The sequence below is a fragment of the Lygodium microphyllum genome, chromosome 9, assembly GCF_053477565.2.
Source record: "Lygodium microphyllum isolate KBCC chromosome 9, Lygodium_microphyllum_v1.1.10, whole genome shotgun sequence".
NCBI lineage: Eukaryota > Viridiplantae > Streptophyta > Polypodiopsida > Schizaeales > Lygodiaceae > Lygodium > Lygodium microphyllum.
This window is the reverse complement of record NC_141143.1, coordinates 141,056,991-141,068,125: the sequence shown is the minus strand read 5'-3', so window position 1 is coordinate 141,068,125 and position 11,135 is coordinate 141,056,991.

The window sequence follows — 11,135 nt, the reverse complement described above, 5'->3', positions numbered from 1 at the left end:
GGGTGATTCGTTTTGCAGGGCGGCCAAGTTACCAAGTATTACTTGGACGACCTTGGATCTTGCAAGCGGATTGCCAAGTGGATATACCCGCCGGTCGATTAATATTCGGCAGAGGTGCTCAGCGTGTGGTGGTTGATGCTTATCCTGAGTCCCCGCAGAGTGAGAGGGCTCCTCTATCTTCTACAGAATTGGAGACATTAGAAGATTCATCTGTTAGTGAGGCATCATCGAGTGATGAGTCCAAAGAGGGATCCACCACGGAGGACATCTATCAGATCACTTTGAACGAGCCGATAGAGGCCCAAGATCGTATAAGAGATGCAGATGTTATCGAGCTAGACCTTGGTACGCTTGATGATTCGCGGCCAATCAAATTAGGCTCTATGCTCAGCTCAGCAGAAAGGGAGGACTATGTGGCCTTGATCCAGGAATTCCGTGATATCTTTGCCTGGAGTTATGATGAGTTGAGAGGCATCCCTCCCAGTCTTGCTGTTCATACAATTCCGTTGAAAGAGGGCAGTCGTCCTGTACGGCAGAAAGTAAGGCGTATGCCTTTCGAATTGAGGGACGGGCTGTTTGAGGAGTTACAGAAGCTTCGAAAAGCGGGTTTGATTTTTCCTGTGCAACACACGGAATGGTGTTCGCCAGTTGTGATTAGAAAGAAGAAGAATAATCAGATCCGTTTATGTGTAGATTTTAGGGAGCTGAATAAGCAGACAGTTAAGGACTACTACCCATTACCATTTATTGACCAGATTTTGGATCAATTAGCGGGTAGGGAGATATATTCGTTTATGGATTGCTTTGCAGGATACAACCAAATGGCAATTGCAGAAGAGGACAAGTTGAAAACAACTTTTATCACTGTATTTGGCACTTTTGCTTACCACGTGATGTTCTTTGGTTTATGCAATGCGCCTGGTTCGTGGCAACGAACAGCCGATAAGACATTCGGTGACATATCCCCTGACGAGTTGAGGGTGTTTATTGATGACTTAGGGGCCGCCACCGTGAGAGAAAGGCAGTTGATCATTCTGAGAAAATGCTTTGAGCGCTGTAGACAATTTTGCATCGCCCTAAACCCACGGAAGTGTGCTTTTGGAGTACCTTATGGGCTGTTGCTGGGTCATGTGGTTAGTTCGGTAGGAATTGCGACAGACCCCGAAAAGGTCAAAGTTATAGTTGCCATGGGTCCACCACGCACTCCAAAAGAAGTTCATAGCTTTCTGTCTTCGGTTGGTTACTACCGTAGATTCATTAATGCCTTAGCAGAAAGAACGTTACCGCTTACAAATTTATTGTCCTTTAGCTGTTCGTTTGTGTGGGGTGACCCTTGTAAGGTAGCATTCGAGGATGTGAAACAAGAGCTAGCAAGAGCGCCCGTTTTAAAAGCACCTAAAAGAGGTGAGGTGTTCTATATATTCTCAGCAGCCACCATGTATAGTATCAGCTGCTGTTTAGCCCAAATTTGGGAAGAGAAGTGGTACCACCCGATTGCTTTTGCTAGTCGGAAGCTGGGGGTATCCGAAATCAATTACACCTACATGGAGAAGCTGTGTCTAGCGATGGTCTTTGGGACCAAGAAATTCAGGCATTACATTCTCTATGAGAAAGTCATACTTTATACGAAGGCGGAGGGACTTCGACTATTGATGAATAAGTTACAGCCGCCTGATCGTTTAGCGAAGTGATTGATCACTTTGCAGGAATTTGATTATGAAATCAAGAGTAAGCCACCAAGGTTGCAAGGCATCGTGGAATGTCTAGTGGACTTTGGGGAGCCGAAAGAATCTGTGGCTGAAGGTAGTGACATGGAGATGATATTTAAAATAGATACGGCATCTATTCCCTCCTGGTATGCTGCAATAACGCATTATTTATCAACGGGAGAGGCGGGATCCGAACTATCTAAGACTGAGAAAAGGAAAATTAAGCAGCAAGCGTTAAAGTTTGCCTTGATCGCAGGTACATTATATCGGCAAGGGGTTGATGATATCTATCGCCGATGTGTGACGCCTGACGAGGTGCCATTCATTTTGGAAGAGTGCCATGATTCTGCTTGCGGTGGCCATTTTGCTGGACGACTCACAGCACAAAAGGCTTTAAGAGCAGGTTATTGGTGGCCTGCCATCTTCCAGGATGCGTTTGCGTATGTTAAGCGATGCGATATTTGCCAACGACATGATAGTCGAGAGAATAGGAAACGACCACTCACCCCTATTATGGCGATACTTCCATTTGAGAAGTGGGGAATAGACTTTGTGGGTCCTATTACTCCGTCATCGACTACGCAAAAGAGGTACATCATTGTCGCAACTGACTACTTCACAAAGTGGTCAGAAGCACGTGCAACAAGGAAAGATGATGCTAAAGAAACTGCTAGTTTCCTTTTAGAGCAGATAATATGCCGGTTTGGTCCACCGAAAGAATTAGTGTCGGACCGCGGAACTCATTTCCTGAATAAGGTGATCAAAGGTTTGACAGAGTTGTGGAACATCCAGCATAACAAGACAACCCCCTATAATCCGCAAGCCAATGGGCAAGTCGAAAGCACCAACAAGCAGCTTGTAGGCATCCTATCCAAAATTGTGTCGGAAAAGAAACGGGATTGGGATAAAAAGTTATACGTGGCAGTGTGGGCCTATAATACGACCTTCAAACGAGCCACTGGCCATACCCCGTTCAAGTTAGTATATGGGGAGGAGTGTGTCTTGCCTTTAGAGATTGAGCTGCCGACTATTCGGTTTGCCATCAATCATTCTTTGAGCGATGAAGACGCTCTTTTTGAGCGTTTGACGACACTGGCACATTTAGATGAGCTTAAGTTGCAGAGCTTATTGCACCAAGAAGTGGCGAAGCGCCGAATGAAGAAGCTACATGACCTTAAAGCCAAGAAGTACACCTTCAAGAAAGGACAGCTTGTTCTGTATTATGACGCACGACGAGAATTATTCCCAGGCAAGCTAGAACCCAAATGGGATGGGCCCTATAAGATCGTTAGAATAGGAAAGAATAAATCTACAGTGTTGTTAGCTGACCTTGAGGGGATAGAATTTAAAAATAAGGTTAATCTTAATAAGATTAAACCTTATTACTTCTGATTGCACTAATGCTATGACTGCCTTGCAGGTCTAGGAAAGATCGATCAAACATCTGCAAGGAAATCGTGATAGAGGTTGATGGGTCGTCTGATCCCTTATTTAGAACACCCATATTTGGAACAGAGATATCATCAGGGAAAGCTCATTTGGTGGAGCAAAGGATACAAGGTGATTGAGCAAGAAGGCGGGACATTTATTTGGGAAATCAAGGTCTTCTGCCATCATTGCCTACAAATTTTGACGAGTATCCCTGTTGAATTCAATGATGATGGAGGGATGGAGCCTACAGTCCACCCGTTGAATATGCTGAATTTCGATTACCATAATTACGAGTAGAGTTCAGGATGGCAGGATATGTAAACCCTTTATGGACGTACACCTTGTACTTTGATGGGGCGTCCAGGGGTGCATGCAAAAAAGGAAGTGTAGGAGTTGTCATCCGAGACCCCCGACGACGCATTGTCATGAAGTTAGCTGCTTATCTCGGGGCGAATTTTACCAATAATATGGCAGAATACAAAGCCCTGATTATGGGTTTGAATATTGCAAAGAAGGGTGGTATCCGCCAGTTGTTGGTGAAAGGGGACTCTCAGTTGGTTTTAAATCAACTCAATGGGACGTACATGGTGCGGAACCCGATCCTTTGTATGTACCATCACACTGCCATAGCCCTGCTAGACGAATTCGATAGAGTGTCTTTTCAGCTGATTCCACGGCATTGGAATCAGTTTGCCGATTCATTGGCTAATCTTGCGTATGAAGAGGACCTCTTCTTTAATTGTGGCCCTTGTCCCGATATATCTATTGATGGTGAGACAGGACCTGGTCGTTTGTGGGGTATGCTTTCTGAACATGCCCTCTTTGGCAGACGATGGTTGATTTGGGTGATGCAGAGGGTAAGCGAGACTCATCTACCTTTATTATCGGGGACCCATAGACTGATTCGACGACATGTGATGCGAACACCTCTTGCGATATACGCAGGAGGGATAGGTCATAATTTAATGCACCTAGTTTAGGGCTACGAGCCTCTGTTCCCCTGGGAATAGTATGCTTTGATGTCTATCATGGTTGTTTCCAGGTGGATGTTCTGCATAGTATTGTTTGATTTCATTAGGCCAAGAGGGCCGATTCAGTTTTGTAGCAAAGTCATGTCTGATTTCATTAGGCCAAGAGGGCCATTTCCCTGTCTAGTGCGGGTGCGTTTAATTGGGTTTTTGTTTTAGTGTTGTGCTGGACAGGTTTCGCGAGTTGTGGAATTTTGTGGAGCCTGGAGGAGCCTTTGCTGCGATGGAAGCTTCTTGTGGCCACTCCAGGTGATATTTCTCCTTTACGAGTACCTTTCTTTCCTGTTATATGTGTATTTGTACTTGTTGAGGGGATACTTTTTGTTGGGGACCGGCGACCAAGGCATGAAGTCCCAGGTTTAGGCTACGTATGTTTGAGGGAGGTCGGAGTAGTCATTGCCTCCTGTAAAGACATTGTTAGACATTGAAAGATCTGTTTTAGAAGGAAGTCCTAGTGGCTCTGTTCTGCTAACCTGCTAGGCAGCCGTTCTAGGAGTTCTTGTTAGTAGTGAGGCAGTTAGAGAAGCCTGCTAGAAGATAATAATAATAATGCCAAGAAATCCTGAACATCCCAAAAGATGAATATAAATACGAAGGTGTGTAAAAAGGGGTTCTAACCCCTATCAATGAAAAGAAAAGAAATGAAAAGATATAAGCAGTTGATCATTGCCTTGCGGAGGCCTGGTAGGTTCCTGGGGACGAGTCAGACCCGGGGCCGATACCTTGTCTTCCTAGGGGTGGCTTCTTGCTGGAAAAAATAATATCAAAACCAGGAAGGTTGGAGCGAAAATAAAAGTGAGCGTTAGAAAAGGATTCAGTGTCGCCTTGCGAGGGCTTGGTAGGTTCTTGGGTGCCGAGACAGGTCCTGAGGCCGATGCCCTGTTCTCCTTGGGTCACTACGCTCAGCTCCCTCCTTTTTACATGCCCAAGTATGTTCATCCAATCAAAATCCTAAAAGAAGACATGTACTGACAGAAAATATCCTTTGCTCAGGCTATAGGAGTCCTCGCCTTGTAGGAGCTCCTAGTTGCGTTGTCTTTAGTTGGTCAGTAGTTCAGACTACCACTTAGGGCAACCTCTTTGGCAGTTCTTTTTAGTTTGGCTGTGTTGGAGCAGCTGGTTAGTGACTCACTTCGGATCTTCTATTAGATGATGCTAGGCCTATTCCTTGTGGATGTCATGCCTTGGTTCTGTCCAGGGGTAGGGGGAGCATTGTGCTGAGTTTTATGATGATAATTGTTTTGTGTCAGTTTGATGCTTCTTTGGTTGTTTATGCGCAGATATGTTCGTGGGTTCGACGGACTAAGTCGTCCTATCCCGTGGTCGCCAATGAAGGATGGATTTTAGGCCCCGGAACATGCCTAAAAATAGGAGAAAAATATGGAAATGCGGGGGAAAATGCTCAACCACGAAGGCGGCAGCTCGAGCAAGCACGATTTTAAGCGTCAAGTACTTGACGGGTGCCCGTACGACACTCCGAGAATTTTCATAATTTTTCCGTATGCCCATGCCAGTCAGTGAAGCTGCAGGCCTGTCCGGAATGTTGAGACGAGCTCACATAAATTTTCAGAACGCAGTTCGGAGTTCGCACGCGAGAGTTGGCCCGAAACCGGCCGGGGTGCCCAAGAGGGGGCCCAAAATTGAAATTTTAAAAGGTGCAAGTGGGGGGGGGTGACCTTTGGCACCCCCCCACAAAAAAAAAACGTGGATATGTAGGGGGGGCGGCGGCTGAAAACAGCCGCCGAAAAAAACGCGACCCCCCCCCCAATCGATTGCAGGGCTTACACATAAGCCATAGCTACAAGCCTCCAGGCCGGATCAAGATATCATGCCGATCAAATCGCCGGTCTCCGCTCCCGCAATGGTGGACTGGTTGAAGAGAGAGAAAATCAGTCTTTCTCTCTCCTCTCTCTCTCTCCTCTTGGCCCCCGTTCGTGCTTGAAGGAATAGGATGGAGATGGACGGCCGGATGGATGCCGATTCTTGACGGGATGAAAGAGCAATGCAAAACCGTTGTAGATTGCTGATTCCAAGCAGAATTCATGGCTGGAAATCAATCGTGGGACGTGCCAAATTTAATGAAAAAACCCGCAAGACACGGTAATAATTGTTTTTACAAAGAAAATGGTCTTTTGATGCAAATTTGGTTGATAAAAATGTGTTCATATGGATTGAGTTTTGAGTATGTCGTGCTTTGAGTTGGTTTCTAGCTGTTCATCATTTAAAAATCTGGAAAACATGTGTGGGATAGCAGAAAATAGGGAACCGAGACACGAAAAACCATAAAAATGAAGGAAAACAAGGGTTTTGGGCGTATAAATGGGGAAAACCGTCGATACACATCAACTAATCTTTCAATTTTGGTGCAAATGAACTAAGGGCCACAGCCCACAAACTGGTTTTCATTTTCAGCAATTTAAAAAAATACAAGAAAATGAAGAAAATGGGGAAAAATGATAAAAAAACCATGAAAAATAGGGGAAAAATACATTTGGGGCTACGAAAAATATAGAAAAATAGGATTTATGTTTGTTGATGTATAGCAAGGCTGGGGCATGAAGTTATGCTTCAGTTCAGCCTTGTTTATATGTTTTAGTGCGTGTTTCCTTCCTTTCTCCACATAAAATGACAAGGAAACCCTAAAAGAAATGAATGCCATGATGCCCTATCAACGGGGAAGGGTAGAGTTGTGGGAAAAAATGGTTAAATGCCGCTGAGCATGAGGAATAATTTGCTGATTTTATATGCATTGCATCTAGGACGGAATAATAATGATAAAAAAATTAAACCCTAGTAGCACGAAGATCACTTCGGTGCTAGGTGTTGCAGCGAAGCACAAAGCGGTTAGAAAGAAAAGCATGAAAGAGATGTTTTGCACTTGCACGCTGCTGGTTTTTAAAATGTTTGAGCATTAGGCATCCACCTCTTTGCATGATCATTTAGAGGAAATTAAAAGTATCAGAGTTAGCTCCTGGATATGCAGAGCAATTGTTTTCAGTAGGCCTGTGACCCACCGTTGAGAGCGTGAGGTTCCTATGCTGTAGGCTAGTCGTGGGATCATAAAGGGGAAGTCAAGTAAGGACAACGGTACATTCCTAGATACGTTTATTTGGTACCTTGAGTGACGTTTGTGCGAAATGTCTAAATGTTGAGCGGCGCATCGAGGGGCCAATCCCCAAGGTGTAGGAGAGTCGCAGAGGGTTGACGGCATTCAGCCGTAGGAGGAACCCCATGTGTATGTGATTCGAGCCTTTTGGCTATGTGGAAGGGACTCCCTCTGAGGAGTAATATTGGGTTAGGATCAGTTGGACTACAACGTATTACAAACGCAATGTTTAGGAAGGCAGAGATTTTGATAGACGCTCCTGGCCGCGAGGCCGAGGGGTTGTCTTGTGCATAGTGACGAGGTCCGGCTAGTGCATGAGCCAGTGCCGACCCGTTTTTAGGTCCATCATTTGGCAAGTTATAATTCAGTATATTATCAGTATTAAGTGCATGGAATCAGCTGAGGAGATTTGGAAGCTGGTTCAGGAAACTCAGTTTCAGCCCAATGCCTTCCTGGGCAGCCATCTGATCAGAATGTTCAACTTGTTAGGTAGTTACTAAAGCTACTGCTTCTGAGCTTCCATCTCTACTATCTCTGCCAAAGGCTGCAGGTGAGCATAGACTCAGGTATGCTGGTGTTTTTGGGAATTTTCGGAAGTTAGTTGAAGAGAAAAAGTGGGAAGAAGAGCCGTGCTTTGAGGGGAGAATAACGACGGAAATAGCTGGAGGCTAATTGGGGAGAGGCGCAGAATTGGAAGGGAGATGAAGCATCGGAGATGGCAGAAGAGGAACGGGAGAAAAATAAAAAAGCATCAGAGGAGTTTGAAGAAGAGAGAGGCTTTAGCAAACACAAGCATAAGGACGTAAAGACGAGGATTGAAGAAGGGAGCATAGGGGAAATAATGGAGTTCAAGACGGAGGAAGGAGAAATGACGACGAAAATGAAGAAGAAGCTCTAAAGATGATGACGAAGCCTTCAGCAAACAGAGGCATAAGGATGTAAAGATGAGGATCGAAGAAGAGAGCCAAAGTCGACGACGGTGCTGAAGACCAAGTCAAAGACGACAGCAGAAGAGAAGCACGAAAAGACAAAGACGAAGAAGAGAGGACATCGGAGGACGGATGTTGCTGGGATGGAGAGGGGGGAAGAAGAGGATACTTGGCGCAGAATTCTGGGACAACTCAGGCTCACTTGATTGCTTCCGTCAGATTATCCAGAAAGAGGGTGCTAAGTCCTTGTTCAAGGGTGCAGGAGCTAATATTCTGCGAGCCATTGCTGGTGCTGGTGTGTTGGCTGGATACGATCACTTGCAACTGATCTTTTTCGGCAAGACCTATGGCTCTGGCGGCGGCGGCTAATAATCTGCAGCACGGATGCCATAGATAGTTTGGATTTCGTTACCTTCCCATCTTTCTTACCACCCGAGGTGAAGTACCTGCAGGATTCAGAGGCACGCGCCATGGCTGCTGGAATCCAGAGGCTTCCTGTCAAGGCTGGTGAAGGGACGAGAAAGCAATACACACTCCTCAGCGTTCTCTTCACTCTCTGCGTTCTCTTCACTCTGTAGAGGAGGCATGAGGATCAATCAATGAATGAGAGAGAGAGAGAGAGAGAGACGCCTTGATGCATTGATGGGCTTTCATGCATCTGCTTCTTCCCGATTCCGTCTCAGACGTGAGAATTGCAGCTTGAGCTCTTAAGAAAATGAAGCTTTTGCAGACCTCTCCTGCAATGGAGTCTTCCACGACTGTTTCCTATCCGCAGAGGCCAGAGCAGCCGGATTGTGCATATTACCTACGTTGTGGTTCTTGTAAATACGGCGCAAATTGCTGCTTCAACCATCCTATTCTGGACAGAATGGTGGAAAAGTTGCACATCGCCTCTCCTTTGAGCGACAAGGGAGAACAACCATAATACGAAAGCAACCACTATGATCAAGCCCTCGTCAACACTCTTGACGTCTTCATGAAAGCAATTACGGTGGCACGGCGTTAGTCAAGGAGATTGAGAATGCCAACGGATCGGGTTCGTGGTCTCCAATGCCTAAACGCCCCCTCTTCTACGTCAATCTTGCCGAGTAGCTTTTGATGCAATAGTACGATGAAGTGGAGTTTTTTTTGAATATTTATGACATCCTTAGAGAGCTTGACGAGTATTACTACTGTGAAGGATAAGCTCAGCAATCATGATCATCAGCAATCTTACTCTTCAGAAGTGCTGAGTTGTTTGGATCAGTAGAAGTCCATGATGCTGATGCATATTGATATGGCACTCTGATTTGCCTTAGAATATAAGTTTGTGTATTGTTGTTCTACAACAACACTTCTTCCTTATATGATGACAGTTCTATGACTTGCGTATTCTGATTTATAACATAAAGTGGTTTTCTTGCAAGGTTTTTGGTTGATCCGTCTTGTTACTTGTACTTGAACCAAAAATTGTAATACACTTAAACCCTGGCATCATATTCGCTTGATCTTTCATCTTGGAATTTCTCAAGAACCTCTGTGGTTGTGACTTTGCTTTCGAAAACCCTTCGACAACGCAGCAAACTGCCCCAAAAAGTGTGGTTGCCTCAATCAGTGCAAACCAATTGTAGATCCTTTATGTTCTTCTTTTCTCAAAGCACACATAAATACAATCCAAATACACAGGTAACCAAAGCTTTCGATTGTAAATTTTCATGCCAATTCAACGACTATAAGCATTCCACTATTGTAGACATTCCATTATTGCATAAAAATAGAGTTTACATGGATATAGCAATGGAAAATCATGATGACTTTCATGGGAAACCAAGTTATGATGTAGATGCTGTTGAATTCACATGTTTCCTCATAAAGCATAGAAATCACCTCATAGGGTAAGCACTACATAGAATAGTTCATAGCTTTCTAACCAGATCTCGGATCGCCAAGCTTTAAAAAGGAAAGTGGTAGCTCTCTTTCCAATCTATAACTCTTTAGAACAACTCAAAGCCAAAATCTTTGATTTGCTATCTTGAAAGAGCTCTACACCAGCCTACAGTCCTAAATTTATGCATGCTCTATGTAGCAAAACACAACTTCTATGTTCCAAAAGCACAAACTTGCAAAACGGGAAGACGGTTTCTTTGATTTTAGATTGTCATTTCAGCATACCAAAAGATACATCTTAGAATATCTTGCATTGATGAAGAGTTGCGGGAGCTTCGAACTTTATGAACTTCAATTCCTCACTTTCCTGGCTGCAAATCCTTTTAGATTTCCACTAATTCGAGTCCATGCATTCAACTGCTGCCCATAATACATATTCCCTGCCACATACCCAATTTGCGATGTAGAGACCCTTTACTTCCATTCTTCTCTACTCTGATGGGAAGCCTCACGTAACCAACTGACATACATCACTCTTTACATGATGAAGAATAGCCCTCAGCTGTCTTTCACTCATATCCATACATTAAAACTCATTTGCATACTCTCTGCCCCATGCAGCAGTAGAAGAAAATAAGACAATAAAAACACTCTTATTACCATCATCTAAAAACTAAGAACTTGCATGAGTCCATTGACTTCAATAGCCATGTCATCATGCTCCATGGCTCCAATAACTTTAGCTTCACGGTCTCTTTCTCCTAAAAACTTCTTCTTCTTCTTCTGAGCTTTAGATTTCTCCCTTCTCTTTAAGTTGCAAGATTCTCTCTCTCTCTCTCTCTCTCTCTCTCTCTCTCTCTCTCTCTCTCTCTCTCTCTCTCTCTCTCTCTCTCTCTCTCTCTCTCTCTCTCTCTCTCTCTCTCTCTCTCTCTCTCTCTCTCACATTGATTCTAAATCCCTCTCCCTTTCTTATTTTTTTCATTTTTTTAAAAAATCTTCACGTTTTTGCATTTTTCCCTATTTTACCAAGCTGCCCCTTGATTCCCCTTAGTTGATAGATGGCAAA